Here is a 20,533-nt window from a genome sequence, read left to right on the forward strand (position 1 = left end):
TATCTCACACCATATACAAAAATTAACTCAAATAAATCATAGGCCCATATGTAAGAGTTAAGACTAAGATGTGGTCCATATACACTATGAAGTATTATGCCTCCATCAGAAAGGATGAATACCCAACTTTTATAGCAACTTGGACAGGACTGGCAGAGAGAGTCAATTATCATATGGTTTCACTTATTTATGGAGCATAACAAATAACATGGAGGATATGGGGAGATGGAGAGGAGAAGGGAGTTGAGGGAAATTAGAAGGGGAGGTGAACCATGAGAGACTATGGACTCTGAAAAACAACCTGAGGGTTTTGAAGGGGTGGGGGGGTGGGAGGTTGGGAGAGCCAGGTGGTGGGTATTAAGGAGGGCACATATTGCATGGAGCACTGGGTGTGGTGCAAAAACAATGAATACTGTTACGCTGAAAAGATATTTAAAAAAAAAAAGACTATATAGCCTTTAGAAGAAATCATAAATCTTCACGATCTTTGGTTAGGCAGTGGCTTCTTAGATATGACACCAAAAGCATAAGCAACTAAAGGAAAAAGAGATAAGTTGCACTTCATCAAAATGAAAAACTTTTTTGTTTCAAAGGACACCATCAAGAAAGTGAAAAGATAATCCGTAGGATGGGAGAAAATATTTGCAAAGCATACATTTGATAAGGAACTTGTGTCTGGAATATACAAAGAACTGTTACACTTCAACAATAAAAAGAAAAATAATCCAATTTAAAAATGGGTAAAGGGGACGCCTGGGTGGCTCAGTTGGTTAAGCAGCTGCCTTCGGCTCAGGTCATGATCCCAGCGTCCTGGGATCGAGTCCCACATCGGGCTCCTTGCTTGGCGGGAAGCCTGCTTCTCCCTCTGCCTCTGCCTGCCACTCTGTCTGCCTGTGCTCACTCTCGCTTCTCTCTCTATGACAAATAAATAAATAAAATCTTAAAAAAAATTAAAAAATTAAAAAAAAATAAAAATGGGTAAAGGATGCAAACAGACATATCTCCAGAGAAAATATACAAATGGCTAATATATACATGAAAAGATATGCAAAATCATTAGTCATTAAGGAAACACAAAACCACAATTAGATGCCTACTATGATGGCTGACATAAAAAAGGCAAACAATGTTTTGCAGTTCCTCAAAAGGTTAAACATACGACCTAGCAATTCCACTTACAGTTATGTGCTCAAGAAAAAGGAAAACATATACCCCCACAAAAATTTGTACCTGAATGTTTATAGCAACATTATTTTTTAAAAGAGTTTATTTGTCAGAGAGAACGAAAGAGAGCACAAACCAGGGGAGCAGCAGGCAGAGGGAGAGGGAGAAGCACACCCCCTGCTGAGCAGGGAGCCTGATGCAGGACTTAATCCCAGAACCCTTGGGATCATGACCTGAGTGGAAGGCAAATGCCCCACAGACTGAGCCACACAAGCGTCCCTATAGCAACATTATTGATCATATCCAAAAAGGGGAAACAACCCAGATATTCATCAACCAATGAATGGATAGAGAAAGTAGTATAATTTATATAGTGTAATATTCTGCAATAAAAAAGAATGAAGTACTGACATGAGCTACAACATGGACGAACCTTGAAAACACCATGCTACAGACATGAAAAAAGACCACAAAAGACCATAAATTGTATGATTCTGTTTACATGAAATGTCCAGAATAAAAAAATTCATACAGACAGAAAACAGATTAGTGGTTGCCTAAAACTGGGGGTGAGAATGGGATATAGAAGTAGAAAGTGAATATTAATGGGTATAGGATTTCTTTTAGGGGTGATAAAAAGTGTTCTAAAATTGACAGTGGTAATGGCTGCATCATGTTTTGAATATACTAAAAACTACTAAATTGTATACTTTTATCTTTTTAAAGACTATTTATTTGAGAAAAAGCGCTCACAGGAGTGGGGGACAGAGGGAGTCAGGGAGAGGGAGACGTATACTCCCTGCCTAGCAGGAAGCCCAACAAGGACAATAACACAGGCCCATCCCAGGATTCTGAGATCATGATCTGAGCCAAGGCAGATGCTTAATGCTTAACCGACTGAGCCACACAGGCGCCTCTGAACTGTATACTTTAAATGCATGAATCATTTAGGAATTACATCTCAATCAAGAAAACCACTGAAACAAAGAGAAGAGAAACCTCCAAGGGTTTCTCAGACCACACAGTCCTTCTCTCTCCATTCACTCACTTCTATTCATGCTCTCCTTTCTACCAATTTTCTGGCCTTTGCACCTGTGGTTTCTGTATCTCAGGCCCATCTCCTTCTCATTATTTAGTCTCAATTCAAATGCATCCTCCTCAGAGACAATTTCCCACAAGTCTCTCTCCCTTCAAATGATGTCTTCTTTATTTTGGCAAGGGAAAAAAATTAGTTGAAGTGACTCAGAGGTTAATGTGACTCAGGTGTTTAGCTGATGTGTATCAGGCAATCCCTCAAAATGACAAAGCTCCCTGAGCTAAAGCAGGATGCAAGTTTTTATATAGAGGGTACAGAAGAGAGTGGCCTATGGTTAGGATCTCATCCCAGCTGCAATTTTCTTTATCTGTAACTGCTGCAAAACTTTGCAGCTAGAATGGAAGGGTTATGTTGGGATTTTCATGACTCTTTCTCATGATTGTTGGTGCAATCTTAACTTTGGTAGCTGTTGAAACAGTTCTTTTTTTTTTTTTAAGATTGTATTTATTTATTTGACAGAGAGAAATTACAAGCAGGCAGAGAGGCAGGCAGAGAGGTGGGGGAAGCAGGCTCCCCACTGATCAGGGAACCCAATGTGGGGCTCAATCCCAGGACCCTGAGATCATGACCTGAGCTGAAGGCAGAGGCTTAACCCACTGAGCCACCCAGGCACCCCGAAACAGTTCTTTTGAGAGCTATCTTTGTAAGCCCTGTGAGTCATGCTAGTTAAGGTCCAAGGGAAGGGAATATGGTAGAAAGGGAAAACGGGAAGGAGAGGAGAGAGAAAGAAAAAGGAAAGGAGTAACAATTAAAACAAGGAAAACCAGGGTCTGTTTTAATTCTTTCATAATTCTTTTTTTTTTTTTTAGATTTTATTTTTATTTATTTGACAGATCACAAGCAGGCAGAGAGGCATGCAGAGAGAGAGGAGGAAGCAGGCTCCCCGCTGAGCAGAGAGCCCGATGCGGGGCTCGATCCCAGGACTCTGAGATCATGACCTGAGCCGAAGGCAGCGGCTTAACCCACTGAGCCACCCAGGCGCCCCTATTCTTTCATAATTCTTATAATGCTTCTCAGTACGGTAATGGTGTCTTAGTTATTTGCATGTTTATCTTCCATCATCCATCCTCTGACAGGATGTTTCCACCCCTTGTTTGTCCACATAGTAGATGTGAACAAATTCCACATCCACATGGTAAAACCAGAATGAAAGCATGAGCAAACTCTTTGAGGCATTCTAACCATGCATCTCGTTTCTCAGAGCATAACTAACATCTAAGGCAGCTATGGGCTGAGTGAGTCTCAACTACCTGGGTGCTTATCAAAGTTAGGAATTCTTGGGCTGGACCCTCCACAGACTGGTTCATCTGTGCTTTTAACTACACATCTGCTTTGCCTAGAGAAACAAATGTATATAACAAAAGGTGAAAATCAAAGTCTGGTAACAGTCTGTGTAGTGCTTCCACTTGGGGACGTCTGTGTTAAGAAAAAGAAGAGAGGCTCAAAAAATAAAACTCAAGGGCGCCTGGGTGGCTCAGTTGGTTGAGCAACTGCCTTCAGCTCAGGTCATGATCCCAGACTTCTGGGATCGAGTCCCGCATCGGGCTCCCAGCTCCTTGGGGAGTCTGCTTCTCCCTCTGACCTTCTCCTCTCTCATGCTCTCTCTCACTCATTCTTTCTCAAATAAATAAATAAAATCTTAAAAAAAAATAAAACTCAAAAGTAATTCCAGAGCTCTGAATATGGTTTGTTTTTAGGTAACATTAAGGGATTATTTTTCATTTCGTTAGATGTTACAGTGTTATCATGGTTGTGTGGGATGTCTGTGTAAATCTATGTATGCATACATGTAAGTACGTGCATACATACATTGTCTCTGTTACTGATGTACTGTACTTCAGTACTTACGGATGAATTTATGTATCTTGGATTTGCTCTAAAATATACCAGAAAAGAAAAGAAGGAAACAAATTGGGAAAAATGAAGATTATTTAGAGAACTGGATGGTGAATACACTGAGATTCATTATACTACCCTCCCCACTTCTCTTTATGTTTGGAAGTTTCATAATAAAATATTCTTTTAAAAATAGTCTCAACTTAGTGAAAGCTACAGTCCCCCCAAGAGTACTTGTGGTGATAAAGTACAGTCAGAAATGTGTATTTGCCCCAAAGCCATCCCAAGTTGAAGGGGAATGGGCAAGAGGTAAGGTTTATGGGCCAGACCTTTTGGGTACATTTCTTCATATAATCCCCCCCTTACCCCCGCCCCCAGTTCTGTTAGGTTAATGCCACCTTAACAGTGTGACTGAATTTAGCATCCCTAATCATGTGACACACTGGTATTGCATGTCTCCTGGTGGAGTGTATGGGGTTCTACAAATCATCATTGAAGTGGTCCTCCTGCCCAAAACTGTTCAACCTGAATCTAATCATGAAGCACCAGTTAAGTGCTGAACATGGATGTTCTACCAGACAATGGGCCTGGACACTTCAAAATTGCCAATATCAAAAAAGACAAACTTTTTTAAAGAAAAGTGTTTTGAGGGTGCCTGGGTGGTTCAGTTGGTTAAGCGAGTGCCTGCGGCTCAGGTCATGATCCTGGAGTCCCAGGATGAGTACCGCATCGGGCTCCCTGCTGAGCAGGGCATTCTACTTCTCCCTCTGACTTTCCCCCTCTCATGTACTCTCTCTCTCTCTCTTTCTCTCTCTCTCAAATAAATAAATAAATAAATAAATAAATAAAGTCTTAAAAAGACAAGTGTATTGCTTTGAATTAAAGAAGACTAAAGAGATAGGACATCAAAATGCAATGGCTGAACTTTGATTGGATCTTAGATTCAACAAAGGCAGGCTGAAAAAAGACACTATGGGGACAATCAAAAACTTTCAAAAATGGACAGTGTATTAGATAATATTTTTAGCTACTGTAAATAGTGCTGCCACTATAAACAAGGTTTTATTTACATTCCTTTTTGCAATTATTTTGGGTATATATAAATCTCGAAGTAGAATTGCTAGTAGTTGTATGTTTATCTTTTCAAGGAATTAACAAATTGTTTTCCACAGCAACCACACCATTTTACATTCCCACCACCAGCATACAAGAGTGGCTATTTCTCCAGGGCCTTGCCAACACTTACTACTTTATTGTTTATTTTTGTTCGGGTCATCTCAGTGGATGAGAAGTGATTTTAATTTGCATTAATTACTTAATGACCAGTGATGATGTTGGACATCTTTTTATAAGCTTGCTGGCCCCTGCATGGTTTTTTTGGAGAAAAGTCTCTTCAAGGGCATATGATTTTTTTTTCAAGATTTTATTTCTAAGTAAACTATACCCAACGTGGGAACTCACAACTGTGAGATCAAGAGTCACATGCTCTACTGACTGAGCCAGCCATGCTCCAAGGGTGGATGATTTTTTTTTTATTTCTTTTCAGCCTAACAGTATTCATTGTTTTTGCACCACACCCAGTGCTCCATGCAATCCGTGCCCTCTCTAATATCCACCACCTGGCTCCCCCAACCTCCCACCCCCCGCCCCTTCAAAACCCTCAGATTGTTTTTCAGAGTCCATAGTCTCTCATGGTTCACCTCCCCTTCCAATTAGGGTGGATGATTTTTAACTGTATCATTAATGATGCATTTTAAATTAAAATAAAGGGATTAAATTTTGTGTTACTGTTTCTGAATAGAATTTTCTCTAATTACTGATGAAAATTAAAATATCAAAATGGGGGGGCACCTGGATGGCTCAGTCAGTTAAGTGTTGGACTCTTGATTTCAGCTCAGGTCGAGATCTTGGGGTGATGAGATCGAGCCCCATGTCAGGCTCCATGCTGAGCATAGATGGAACCTGCTTGAGATTCTCCCTTCCTCTGCCCCTCCCCCCATTCACATGCTCACGCTCGCTCTCTCAAATAAATAAATAAAATCTTTAATAAAAATTTTCAAAATGCTATTTTATTGCATTGATTAAGCTAACTGTAGCTGCTTTAACAAATGAATCCCCAAATGTTTGATGACTCAGACACAAGTGAAGTTTCTTTCTTGTTCAAATAAAGCCCAACATGTTCAGTAAATGGCTTTCTCAAGCAGCAACACAGACACTCAAGCTCCTTTTATATGTGCTCTGCCATCTTCAGCTGAAGGCTTCCAAGGAGTCATTGGTCCAGTATTTGTAAAAGGGTTGCTGACACAGGGCTGAGGGCCCAGTGAGGCTGGAGACCATGCACCAATGGCAACAATTTACCATATTTTTATTTTAAGTATAGAGATGGAGAAGGCTCACAGTTAGATTAATCCCAGGTAGAGACTTTGCATGGTAAATGCTATAGAAAATAAGAAGGGGAGAGGCTGAACTGGCTGGCAAGAATGTGAGTGAGTGTTGCACCGTGGGGTACACACAAAAAGAAACAGAAGAGTAACAGTGCGAGAGAGTGAATGGACTGAGGGGGAAGGTATGGAGAGATCAGAGGGCTGACCAAAGTCAAGGTGTAAACTCATGAGGGAGTTGGAGGGCAAGCAGATTGAGAGGAGTATACAATGCATCAAGGTTGAAGATTCTTAAAATTGTCCACTTCAGGATGACAATGAAAAAACAAAGGTGTGGCTATGGGAGTGGGCGGCCAAAAGGGAGTAGGATTTATATCAGGCTCAAGTTTAAGGCCAGCAGGAGGCCTTGAGGTTAGGGTGTTGGTTAGTCAGTCATCTGCAGAAATGTGGACATGTCCCACAGGTCAAGGCCCTAAGTAAACAAAGGAGAGTGCACAGAAAAGGTATAAAGTAATGAAGCCTATATTTTAAAGAAATATAGTTACCGTAGGACTCTCTCTGAGAAAGAGTTCGAACTGGCTCTAGGCATGACGGTGTCTCTGGGGGAACAGCCAAGTTACAGTTAAAACAAAGAGGTAAAGGAACATTCTAAAGAATTTGGGAATGACAGGAATTTTATCTGCACTGGAACTCAGATTCCTGGGGGAAAGAATCAGATTGGAGGGAGCTAGAAGCACAGGAGTTTCTATCAGCATATCAAAAACTAGATAATGTGAAACTGTTCGGCCTTCAAAACACAGAGATATGCCAAGATATGCCGGATAAAATCTAACAAACATTCTCAGATTCAGAGCTAAACTTGCAAGACAATAAGGCAATCTCCCAAGAAACACAAGTAAAGAGGGACTGAAAACTAGGACAATAATAGTACACTTAAGCTGGGCCTACCTCAGCAGTCCAAGAGTTTGGATTTTAACACTAGGAGGGGAGCCCATAGGCCCATGTAAGGCAGGGAGTTAAAATTTAGACTCTGCATGAATCGGGGCCCTCCCAAATGTTAAGCTTGAATGAAAAGATGGATTTTTAAAAATCCTTCTTCGTCTGGCTTCTGAAGAGAAAAAAAAAAAACAAAAAACCCTCTCCCTGAGAATCTGTAACCATGGGCATTCCTTCACAGGGGTTTGGTGTTCAAATGTATTCCCAGACTATCTCAATAGTCTGGGACCTCAAGTGGAGAAATTACACGAAAAGGAGTTTCTGTCCAGGCATTCCAACACTGGAAAAGAGGGCACAATGGATGTTAGAATACTTAGCAATCTGCCACTCCCGTCTGTATTTTTGTTGAAGAGAAATATAATCAACACAACACTTTCAAGGATAATAAAGGATTACATTAACATAAAATTGGGGGGAAACATGGTCTTGAAATACAAGATCGAGAGAGAAAAGGAATAATGTAAAATTTCTAATATCATCCCTGCTGAAATGCATGTTCTACAGCTAAATTCCACTTAATGGACATTTGGGGTTTAGAGGAACCAGTTAAATGACACCACAAGGAAGCAAACACATTTAGAGCATGGGACAGTTCACAGGACAAAAATTTCTGCAACACATCAATGGCATGAAAAGATTAAGAGAGATTTAAGAGCCCTAAAACTAAAAGTAAGGGGCACCTGGGTGGCTCAGTTGGTTAAAGGTCTGCCTTTGGCTCAGGTCATGATCCTGGGGTCGTGGGATAGAGACCCACATCAGGCTCCCTGCTCCGTGGGAAGCCTGCTTCTTCCTCTCCCTTTGCCCCTCCACAACTGCTCCTTCTCACTCACTCTTTCTCTCTCTCTCCTTTTCTCCCTCTCTCTCAAATAAATAAAATCTTTTTTTAAATTTTTAAAAAATAAAAAAAAATTTTTAAAAGTAGTATTTGAACCTTGTTTGGATCCTAACTTTGAATATAACTGAAGGAATCTGATTATTTGGTTCAATGTGGCACCATGATTAAGCAATCCGGTTTTTAGACATGTATATTGGGTATATAGGGAAAATGACACATGCCTAGGATTTACTTTATAATCCAAAAAGGAAACAAGCAGGAAAGAAAAAAATATAGCAAAGCCTTGATAATGAACGATGGGTATATGGGTGTTAATTGTACTCTTGTTTCTACTTTATGTATGTTTAAAAATTTCAAGGTCAAAATTCAAAATTATTTAGAGAACACATGAACAAAAATGCTTAAAGAGCATTAGTGTAGCATGTAAGTTACACTAGAAATTTCTTATTCTTCTCAATGTGGAAGCCCAACCGATGTTTTTCTGCTTCTATTATAAAATGCCAGAATGAACACAACCTAACCCTACACCTAAAGGAGCTGGAGAAAGAACAACAATAAAGCCTAAACCCAGCAGGAGAAGAGAAATAATAAAGATCAGAGCAGAAATCAATGAAATAGAAACCAAAAAAACAGTAGAACAAATAAACGAAACTGGGAGTTGGTTCTTTGAAAGAATTAATAAGATTGATAAACCCCTGGCCAGACTTATCAAAAAGAAAAGAGAAAGGACCCAAGTAAATAAAATCATGAATGAAAGAGGAGAGATCACAACCAACACCAAAGAAATACAATTATAGGAACATATTATGAGCAACTCTACGCCAGCAAATTTGACAATCTGGAAGAAATGGATGCATTTCTAGAGACATATAAACTACCACAACTGAACCAGGAAGAAATAGAAAATCTGAACAGACCCATAACCAGTAGGGGATTGAAATAGTCATCAAAAATCTCCCAACAAACAAGAGCCCAGGGCCAGACAGCTTCCCAGGGGAATTCTACCAAACATTTAAAGAAGAATAAATTCCTATTCTCCTGAAACTGTTCCCAAAAAAAGAAATGGAAGGAAAACTTCCAAACTCATTTTATGAGGCCAGAATCACCTTGATCCCAAAACCAGACAAGGATCCCATCAAAAAAGAGAATTATAGGGGCGCCTGGGTGGCTCAGTGGGTTAAGCTGCTGCCTTCGGCTCAGGTCATGATCTCAGGGTCCTGGGATCGAGCCCCGCGTCGGGCTCTCTGCTCAGCAGGGAGCCTGCTTCCTCCTCTCTCTCTGCCTGCCTCTCTGCCTACTTGTGATTTCTCTCTGTCAGATAAATAAATAAAATCTTAAAAAAAAAAGAGAGAATTATAGACCAATATCCTTGATGAACACAGATGTGGAAATTCTCACCAAAATACTAGCCAATAGGATCCAAAAGTACATTAAAAGGATTATTCACCACGACCAAGTGGGATTTATTCCAGGGCTGCAAGGTTGGTTCAACATCCACAAATCAATCAATGTGATACAATACATTAATAAAAGAAAGAACAAGAACCATATGATATTCTCAATAGATGCTGAAAAAGCATTTGACAAAGTATAGCATCCCTTCCTGATCAAAACTCCTCAAAGCATAGGGATAGAGGGCACATACCTCGATATCATCAAAGCCATCTATGAAAAACCCACAGCAAATATCATTCTCAATGGAGAAAAACTGAGAGCTTTTCCATTAAGGTCAGGAACTAGGCAGGGATGTCCATTATCACCACTGCTATTCAACAGAGTACTAGAAGCCCTAGCCTCAGCAATCAGATAACAAAAAGAAATTAAAGGCATCCAAATTGGCAAAGAAGAAGTCAAGCTATCACTCTTTGCAGATGATATGGTAGTTTATGTGGAAAATCCAATAGACTCCATTCCAAATCTGCTAGAACTTGTACAGGAATTCAGTAAAGTGTTAGGATATAAAATCAATGCACAGAAATCAGTTGCATTTCTAAACACCAACAAGAAGACAGAAGAAAGAGAAATTAAGGAGTCAAACCCACTTACAATTGCACTCAAAACCATAAGATATCTAGGAATAAACCTAACCAAAGAGGCAAAGAATCTACACTCAGAAACCATTATAAAGTACTCATGAAAGAAATTGAGGAAGACACAAAGAAATGGAAAAATGTTCCATGCTCATGGATTGGAAGAACAAATATTGTGAAAATGTCTATGCCACCTAAAGCAATCTACACATTTAATGCAATCCCTATCAAAACCCCATAATTTTTTTCAAAGAAATGGAACTTATAATCCTAAAATTTATATGGAACCAGAAAAGACCTCGAATAGCCAGAGCAATGTTGAAAAAGAAAGCCAAAGTTGGTGGCATCACAATTCCAGACTTCAAGCTCTATTACAAAGCTGTCATCATCAAGACAGCATGGTACTGGCACAAAAACAGACACATAGATCAATGGAACAGAATAGAAAGCCCAGAAATAGACCCTCAACTCTATGGTCAACAATCTTCAACAAAGCAGGAAAGAATGTCCAATGGAAAAAAGCCAGTCTCTTCAACAAATGGTGTTGGGAATATTGGACAGCCACATGCAGAAAAATGAAACTGGACCATTTCCTTACACCACACACAAAAATAGATTCAAAATGGATGAAGGACCTCAATGTGAGAAAGGAATCCATCAAAATCCTTGAGGAGAACACAGGCAGCAACTTCTTCCTAGGAACATCTTCAAAGGCAAGGGAAGCAAGGGCAAAATGATCTACTGGGATTTCATCAAGATCAAAAGCTTTTGTACAGCAAAGGAAACAATTAACAAAACCAAAAGACAACTGAAAGAATGGGAGAAGATATTTGCAAACAACATTATCAGATAAAGGGCTAGTATCCAAGATCTATAAAGAGCCTAGCAAACTCAATACCCAAAGAACAAATAATCCAATCAAGAAATGGGCAGAGGACATGAACAGACTTTTCTGCAAAGAAGACATCCAGATGGCCAACAGACACATGAAAAAGTGCTCCACATCACTCGGCATCAGGGAAATACAAATCAAAACCACAATGAGATATCACCTCACACCAGTCAGAATGGCTAAAATTAACAAGTCTGGGAATGACAGATGCTGGCGAGGGTGCGGAGAAAGGGGAACCCTCCTACACGGTTGGTGGGAATGCAAGCCGGTGCAGCCACTCTGGAAAATCGCCTGGAGGTTCCTCAGAAAGTTGAAAATAGAGCTTCCCTATGACCCAGCAATCACACTACCAGGTATTTACCCTAGAGATACAAAGGTAGTGATCCAAAGGGGCATGTGCCCCAGAGACCAAAACTGCCATAGTTATAGCTTTTGTTAACCAAGCCGCTCCAGACATTAAAAGGAAATTACAGAGGGTAGAACGACTAGGAGAAAAGAGCCTACAGGATCTGATAGTGGTGGCAGAAAGAATCTATAACAGAGAGACCCTGGAGAAACAACAGGTAGGATAAGTGACCGTCAGAGCAGGAACCTGGCTAAGATCCTACTGGCCACAACCATGGATGACCCACATGAAAAACAGAGACGTCTCAAGAAGTTGGCTTCAGGAGAAGGTAAGGGGGATGGCCCCTGTCAAGAACGCCCCAAACTGAATAGAAACCAGTGTGCTTTAACCAGAGTTTGCCCCTGGTTAAAGGAATCCCCCAACAAACTACTATCTTGGAGGTCGATGAGTTAGATGACTAGGGGAGTCGGGGTTCGGCACCCCTCCCCGAGCCCAGGGTAACCCTTAAAGTGGAGGAGCAACCAATTAAATTCCTAGTAGACACCGGGGCACAGCACCCTGTCTTGCTGCAACCTTAAGGGAAGTTGGCAAATAAGACCTCATGGGTACAGGGGGCCACAAGCACTAAACAATATTCATGGACTACCCGGACAACCCCGGACTGATGGATCAGCAATGCCCGCTTGACCCATTACCAGAGCTTGCTTTTGAACCCCACCAAAATTTTGTTCCAAGTGCCAACATCCCTAAACTCAGTGACACTGCTCCCTAACCCTGAGCTGGACCCCCCCCTTACATGACTGCTAAGAAATCCTGGCTCAGGTGCATGGAGTCAGAGCCGATCTCCAGGACCAAACACTGCCGAATGCAGATGACACCTGGTATACAGATGGCAGTAGCTTTGTCCAGGAAGGAATCAGGTATGCGGGGGCAGCTGTGACCACAGAAACAGAGACTGTCTGGGCAGAACCGTTAGCGGCTAGGACTTCTGCCCAACATGCAGAACTGACTGCACTAAGGCACTAACAATGGGAGCAGGCAAGATAAACATCTATACTGATAGCAGGTACGCCTTTGCCACGGCCTTTGCCACGGCCCACGTCCATGGAGCCATTTATAGAGAAAGAGGGCTCTTAACAGCAGAAGGAAAGACTATTAAAAACAAGGCAGAAATCCTCAAGCTCCTAAGGGCTCTCTGGCTGCCTAAGGCACTGGCCATTATCCATTGTCCAGGATATCGAAAAGCAGACACGCCAGTGGCCAGGGGAAACCAGCTGGCCGACTTGAAGGCAAAAGAGGCACCTCTTTTTTGGACCATGTCTTAGTGACCACACGGCCTGATCTGGGAGCACCGAGCCTGCCAGAGAGCCCCAACTACACTGACGCAGACTTACAATGGATTAGGCGTCTTCCCCGGGACACAATGCTTACATGGCTGGTGGAGAGCTGCAGATAGCAGCATAATCCTACTAGAGGAACTGGGACGGAGACTCCTATCCAAAATGCATAGGAGTACACAACTGGGAACAAAAAAAATGGGAGACTTGGTGCGACATGCAAAGATCATCATCAAAGACTCCCGATCAAAGATCGAACAGATTGTGGCAAGCTGCCACGCATGCCAATTAACTAATGCCACCGCCCATGGATCTAACCTGGGCACCCAGCTCCGGGGGAACCGCCCAGGAGCCTACTGGGAAGTGGACTTCACCGAGATAAAACCTGGAAGATACGGATACAGGTATTTACAAGTATTTGTAAATACTTTTTCAGGATGGACAGAGCCATTTCCCACCAAACATGAAACAGCACAGATCGTGACCAAGAAACTGCTGGAAGACATCTTACCAAGGTATGGTTTTCCTGTTAAGATTGGATCAAATAACGGACCAGGATTCGTCTCTAAGGTAACACAGGGAGTGTCACTAGCACTTGGGGCAGATTGGAAATTATATTGTGCATATAGGCCCCAAAGCTCAGGACAGGTAGAGAGGATGAACAGAACATTAAAAGAGACCTTGACTAAGTTAGCCTTGGAGACTGGCAGGGATTGGGTGACTCTCCTCCCCTTCGCCCTATATAGGGTACAAAACTCCCCATATAAGATGGGACTTACCCCCTACGAGATCATGTTCGGTACTCCCCCACTTATTATTCCCAATTTAAAACCTGAGGTGCTTATTGAGTTTGATGATCACCGACTCCTTTTCTCCCTCCAAATGTTACAACGAACCCATGAACAGGTGTGGCCTAAGCTGAGGGCCCTCTACGAGACTGGGCCACCCCCAGACCCTCATCGGTATTGGCCCGGTGACTGGGTGTATGTCCGGAGATACCAACGCCAGACACTTCAACCACACTGGAAGGGACCCTACATCGTGATCCTGACCGCTCCCACCGCTCTCAAGGTCGACGGGATTACTCCCTGGGTCCACTACACCCACGTCCAGCCAGCTGACCCACACGCTGTTCTCAAGGACTTCGTTCCAGAATGGAAAAGTCAGCCCGACAAGGACAATCCCTTAAAGCTAAGACTGCGCCGTTCTCACCTCGCTAATGTTGCTTATGTTATGTCCCCTTCACTCCAGGGCCAATCCCCATACCTACCCTGGCAGGTGATAGATGTTTCTAGAGGAGAAATTGTATATTCCCTCTCAAAAATTGCCCCACTACAAGCTTGGTTTCCTGATTTGACCTTTGACTTGTTACAGATACTCCATGTGAGGGACTCATGCGGTCACCGCCCGGCCCAACCATGGTTTTTGCAGAGACAGCATTTCTATGTTTGCCCGGGATATTTTAGAGGAGCCCTGGCAAGACAGTGCAGGGGCCCCGCCCACTTTTACTGTGCCAGCCGGAGCTGTGTCTCCACTGGCGAAATTGGGTGGACAGCCCCCTACAAAGATGATTTAATTGCCCTTAAAAGAAACCACACGTTACAAAAACCTCAAACCTGCACATCACAGGCACCCGACAAGCCTGGCTCTAAAATCTGTAATCCGATCACCCTAAAATTCACGGGGGGCCGGTTAACTAGATACAAGATAGCAGATGGGACTTACCTGGGGCCTTAGAAATTATTTCACTTCCAGAGATGGCTCAAGATGGGACAAAACCGACCCTGGAGCCGTTTCCCGTAAGACTCCTGGCCAGGGAAACCACCCAGACTAACCCAATTGTGTTAGGCCCAAACCCTGTGCTAGTACCTCCTCAGCCCAAACCTCAGACAACTCTTGTCTCCCCACTGCCCTCCCCTGTACCTACCGTGCCGTCTGAGCCCAATAACACCCCTGATGCAGACACAATCACTCCTGTCCCAGCCTCCTTCCCACTAGGTCCTCTCTTCCTCAGCCCTTCTCAGCATCCACTTTGGGACCTGATGCTCCAAGCTTACAGGTTCCTCAATGCGACCAAGCCCAATCTTACCCAATCTTGCTGGCTCTGCTATGACATCCAGCCTCCCTTCTATGAGGGAATCGTGATGTTGGGTCAGTACAACACAACCTCCAACCCTAATGCCTGTAGATGTCATCAAAAGACTCAAGGACTCACTTTACAATCAGTGTCAGGTCAGGGACTCTGTATAGGCTCCCCCTGACCCCAATACCGGTTCCTATGTAATGATACAAGATCTATATCTAGCCTAGACTACAACCTACCTCCTCAAGATGGTTGGTGGGCATGTTCTACAGGCCTAACCCCCTGTCTTCATGGTCAGATTCTAAACCAGACAAAGGGTTTCTGTGTGCTAGTTCAGCTGCTCCCTAAAATTACCTACCACTCAGATGAGCAGGTACTTCAGTGGTTCGAGGCAGGTACCCATAGATGGGATAAAAGAGAGCCCATCTCGACTATCACCATTGCCACATTGTTAGGACTTGGGTTAGCGGGAGTGGGGACAGGTATTGCTTCACTTGTCGTACAGAACTCCCACCATAACAGTCTCAGAGCAGTGATCGATCTAGACATAGAACGGATAGAAACCTCTATTTCCCACCTCCAAGACTCCCTAACATCTTTGTCCAAGGTTGTCCTTCAAAACAGAAGAGGATTAGACCTTGTCTTCTTACAACAAGAGGGGTTATGCGCTGCCTTAAACGAAGAATGTTGCTTCTTCACTGACCACTCGGGAATAGTCCAAGAGTCAATGGCAAAGGTCAGAGAAGGTTTGGCCAAACGCAAACGGGAATGGGAACAGCAGCAGGGTTGGTTCGAGTCATGGATCAATTATTCCCCATGGATAACCACCTTGCTGTCCACCCTAGCCGGGCCCCTCATTATCCTCCTTCTCTTCCTTACCTTCGGGCCCTGCATTATCAATAGATTAGTTACTTTTGTCAAAGACAGAGTCAGTACAGTTCAGCTCATGGTACTCAGCAATACCAACCACCGGACCTTGTTACTGAGACCAGCCTGGACCCATAATTGGGTCCTTCCTTAGGTTCCTCTGAGAGGGGGAAATGTGGAGGCCGAGAAAATTAAGGCCACCCCACCCCGAGTTTAGCATTAGCACAAGTACAGCCATCTTGGCTTTGGTAGCCATCTCAGGCCCCTGTGACCAAGGGCTGAACTTTCCCCCACCCTGCTTTAGTTACAGAGACCCCCACCCTGCTTTAGTAACTGGAATACCTAACCCTGTAAACACTTCCAGGAAAAACCGCTCTACCTAACCCTGTAAACTTACCTAACTGTAAACTTAACTAACCTTGAAACACTTCAAGTAAGTACCTAACCCCATAAACAGCCCAGCAACAGCTAATCAGCCTAAGGCAGAAAAGCCTGAAACTTCTCCACCGACCCCCCACCCTGCCCCAAGCCTCTTGTAATGACCCATAAAAACCCCTGCCTTAACTAGCCTCGGGGCCCAAGTCCCTACTCCGCTGTGTCCCGTATACTTGGGCCCAAGCTTACGCTTGTCGAATAAACCCTTGTGTGATTGCATCGGTGCTTGGCTCCTTGTTGGTCTCTCGGACATGAAAACTCGGGCACTACACTGTGAAATGTAAACCTGATGATTCACAGGCCTGTACCCCTGGGGCTAATAATATATTATATGTTAATTTTAAAATTTTTTTAAGCAAAATAAAATAAAATGCCAGAATGAGGAAAAACACTCTGTACCCTGAGGTGAATCCGCAATGATGAAGTCACCTCACTAGTTTCAGTCCCCAAGAAAAATTTCAAAACTAAGAAATATCTAGTGTGGACTCCAATAAAAAAAAAATGGTATCATCCCTTTTAGAATACTAATGTCTAAAAAATGTCACAATCTTTGTGGATATGGCTAACATGAGAAAAAGTTACTATTTTCCACCATTAACAGATAAATGAAACTGGTAATTTTATTCTTACCTTTCTTTTAAAAACCTGAGATTCCTTTAAATGCGAAATATTTGATTTTCCTGAAATCTGACTCCCTTGCACCTTTAAAAAAGAAAAACAGCCTACTGAAATACAATTCACATACTATAAAATTCACCCACCTAAGTGTAAAATGTAACGGTTTTTAGCATATTCAAAGTTGTGCAACCATCAACACAATCAATTTGAGAACATTCATCACTTCCCCCCCAAAAATCCTGTACCTGTAAGCAGTCATTCTCCACCTTCCACCCGCCAAATATACCCTCACCCTCAACTCCAGGCAATCACTAACTTATTTTCTGTCTCTATGAATCTGGCTAATTTAGACACTTGACATATATAGAATCACACAAAATATATGTTTTTTTTTTTATTTGGTTCTTTCACTTAGCATAGTATTTTCAAAGCTCATTGGACCATGCATCAGTACTACATTCCTTTTTTTACTGCCAAATAATAGTCCATGGTATGACTGTGTCACACTTTTTTTTTTAAGATTTTATTTATCTGACAGGCAGAGATCACAAGTAGGCAGAGAGAGAGGGGGAAGCAGGCTCCCCGCCTAGGAGAGAGCCTAATGTGGGGCTCGATCCCAGGACCCTGGGATCATGACCTGACCCCGAAGGCAGAGGCTTTAACCCACTGAGCCACCCAGGCGCCCCTATGTCACATTTTATTCATCCATTCATCAGCTGATGGGTATTTCGGTTGTTGCTATCTTTTAGCTATTAATGAATAATGCTGCTATGGACATTCTTATAAAAGTTTTACGTGGACATGGTTTTTATTTCTCTTGTTTTCTTTACTGTAGGAGTGGAAGTGATGGTCATATGGTAACTATATGTTTAACCTTTTGAGAAACTACCAAACTTCTTTCCAAAATGGCTGAACATTTTACATTCCTACCAGCAGTGGATAAACATTCCAATTTCTCCACATCCTTACCAACACTCATCTGCTTTCTTAATTGTAGCCATCATCAAGGATGCCTGGCTGGCTCAGTTGGTAGAGCAAGCAACTTTTTTTTTTTTTTTTAAGATTTTACTTATTTATTTGACAGAGATCACAGGTAGGCAGAGAGGCAGGCAGAGAGAGAGAAGGGGAAACAGGCTCCCCCCTGAGCAGAGAGCTCGATGCGGGACTCCATCCCAGGACCCTGAGATCATGACCAGAGCCAAAGGCAGATGCTTAACCCACTGGGCCCACCCAGATGCCCTGAGCAATCAACTCTTAAGCTCATGGTCATGAGTTTGAGCCCCATCTCAGGCAGAGACATTACTTTAAAAGAAAAAAGAAAAGTTAAAAAAAAAAGTATATAACCATATAGTAAGTGTGAAGTGATATCCCATTGTGATTTGGAATAGCATTTTCCTAAAGGTGAATGATGTTGAGCAACTGTTTGAGTACTTATTGACCATTTCCTTGTTATCTCTTTGAAAGTAAACTTTCTAAATGTCTTTGTCTCTGGGTCTTCCTTCTGCCCTACTAATATTTTCAGTTAAGCTCAATATCTACTTGTAGTTCACATAACAAGAAGATTAAAAAGTAATGGCAATACACTGGTCTTTGCATTTTCTCATTCATTCATTCATTCATTCATTCATCCATTCATCCAATATCGTTTGAGAACTGATTATGTAACAGAGGCTGTTCTGGGCACTGAGCATATACAAGAAAATAAAACGTACAAAGAAGTCCTTGTCTTTGTGAAGTTTACATTTTTGTGTCTTTCAATTTTTTTTCAACTTTATTGAGATATAATTGGCATACAGCACTATATAAAAGTTTAAGGAGCACATAGTAACAACTTGACTGACATATATTGTGAAATGATTTGTAAGGGGCTTCTGGGTGGTTCAGTTGGTTAAGTGACTGCCTCCGGCTCAGGTCAGGATCCTGGGGTCCCAGGATCAAGTCCCACATCAGGATCCCTGCTCAGCGGGGAGTCTGCTTCTCCCTCTGACCCTAGCCCCCATCCCTCCCCATCCTGCTCTCTCTCTCTCATTCTCTTTCAAATAAATAAAAGCTTGGACACATGGGTGGCTCAGTGGGTTAAGCCTCTGCCTTCGGCTCAGGTCATGATCCCAGCGTCCTGGAATCGAGTCCCACATCTGGCTCCTTGCTCCGCCTCTGCCTGCCACTCTGCCTGCTTGTGCATACTCTCTCTCTGACAAATAAATGAATAAATGAAATCTTTTTTTTAAATGTAAAAAAAAGACAAATAAAAGCTTTACAAAAAATGATTTGTGCAACAAAACATCCATCATCACATAGATACAACAAAAAAGAAAAAAATTATTTTTTTTCCGTGATGAGAACTCTTAGGATCTATTTTATTAGATACAAAGGAAACATGGCATAAAATTTACCAGCTTAATGATTTCTAAGTGGAAGTGTACAATTTAGTAACGTTCAGTATATTCACACTGTTGCAAAACAAATCTCCAGAACTTGGTTCATGTTGCAAATAGGAAACTCTATACCCACTGAACCAGAAATCTCTTTTTCCCCCTCTCCCAATGCCTGGTAACCACCATTCTACTTTCTGTTTTAATGAAATTGACTACTTTAGATACCTGGTAGAAGTGGAATCATACATTATTTGTCATTTTGTGATTGGCTTATTTCATTTAAAATAATACTCTCCAGGTTTAACCATGTTATAGCATTTCCTTCATTTTTAAGCCTGAATAGTATTCTGTTGTATGTATACACCACATTTTGTTTATCCATTCATCCATCAGTGTACATCTTTGGATTGCTTCCACCCCTTGACTCTTGTGAATACTACTACTATGAACACAGATTTACAATATCTCTTTGACACCCTGCTTTCAATTCTTTTGGATATGTGCCCACAAGTAGCATTGCTAGATCATACGGTAGTTCAACTTTTAATTTTTTGAGGAGTTTCAATGTTTTCCATTGTGGATACATCATCTGACATTCCCACCAAGAGTAAACAACAATTCCAATTTCTTCACATCCTTTCCAGCACTTTTTTTTCTTTTCCTTTCTTTTTCCTTTCCTTCCTTTCCATTCTCCCTCCCTTTCTTTTTTCTTTGTAATCATCCTAAAGGACATGGATATCTCAATGTAGTTTTGTTTTGCCTTTCTCTGATGATTAGTGATGTTGAGCATCTTTTCACCTTTCATTTCCTTGGTTAGGTTTATTCCCAAGTATTTTATTCTTTTTGATGCTATTATAAGTGAAATTAGTTTCTTAATGTTTAATTTTTAATTGAAGTATAGGTGATATGTTCTAATAGTTTTTTTTCTTCCTAGTAGTTTTCTTGGGGGAATATTTAGGGTTTTCTACCTATAAGATCATGTCATCTAATAATAGACATAACTTTACTGCTTCCTTTCTAATTTGGTTGCCTTTTCTTTTCCTTGCATATTTGCTCTAGCTAGACTTCCAACCTAATGGTGAATAGAACTGTAGAACTGGCGAGAGTGGGAATCCCTGGAAAAGCTTTCAGACTTTGACTATTATGTTAGCTGCAAGATTTTCTAGGATGGCCTTTATTATATTGATGTCATTTCCTCCTATTTCTAGCTTGAGTGTTTTTATCATGAAAGAGTGTAGAATC

Source organism: Lutra lutra, chromosome 17 (assembly GCF_902655055.1).
Source record: "Lutra lutra chromosome 17, mLutLut1.2, whole genome shotgun sequence".
In the NCBI taxonomy this organism is placed as follows: Eukaryota; Metazoa; Chordata; class Mammalia; order Carnivora; family Mustelidae; genus Lutra; species Lutra lutra.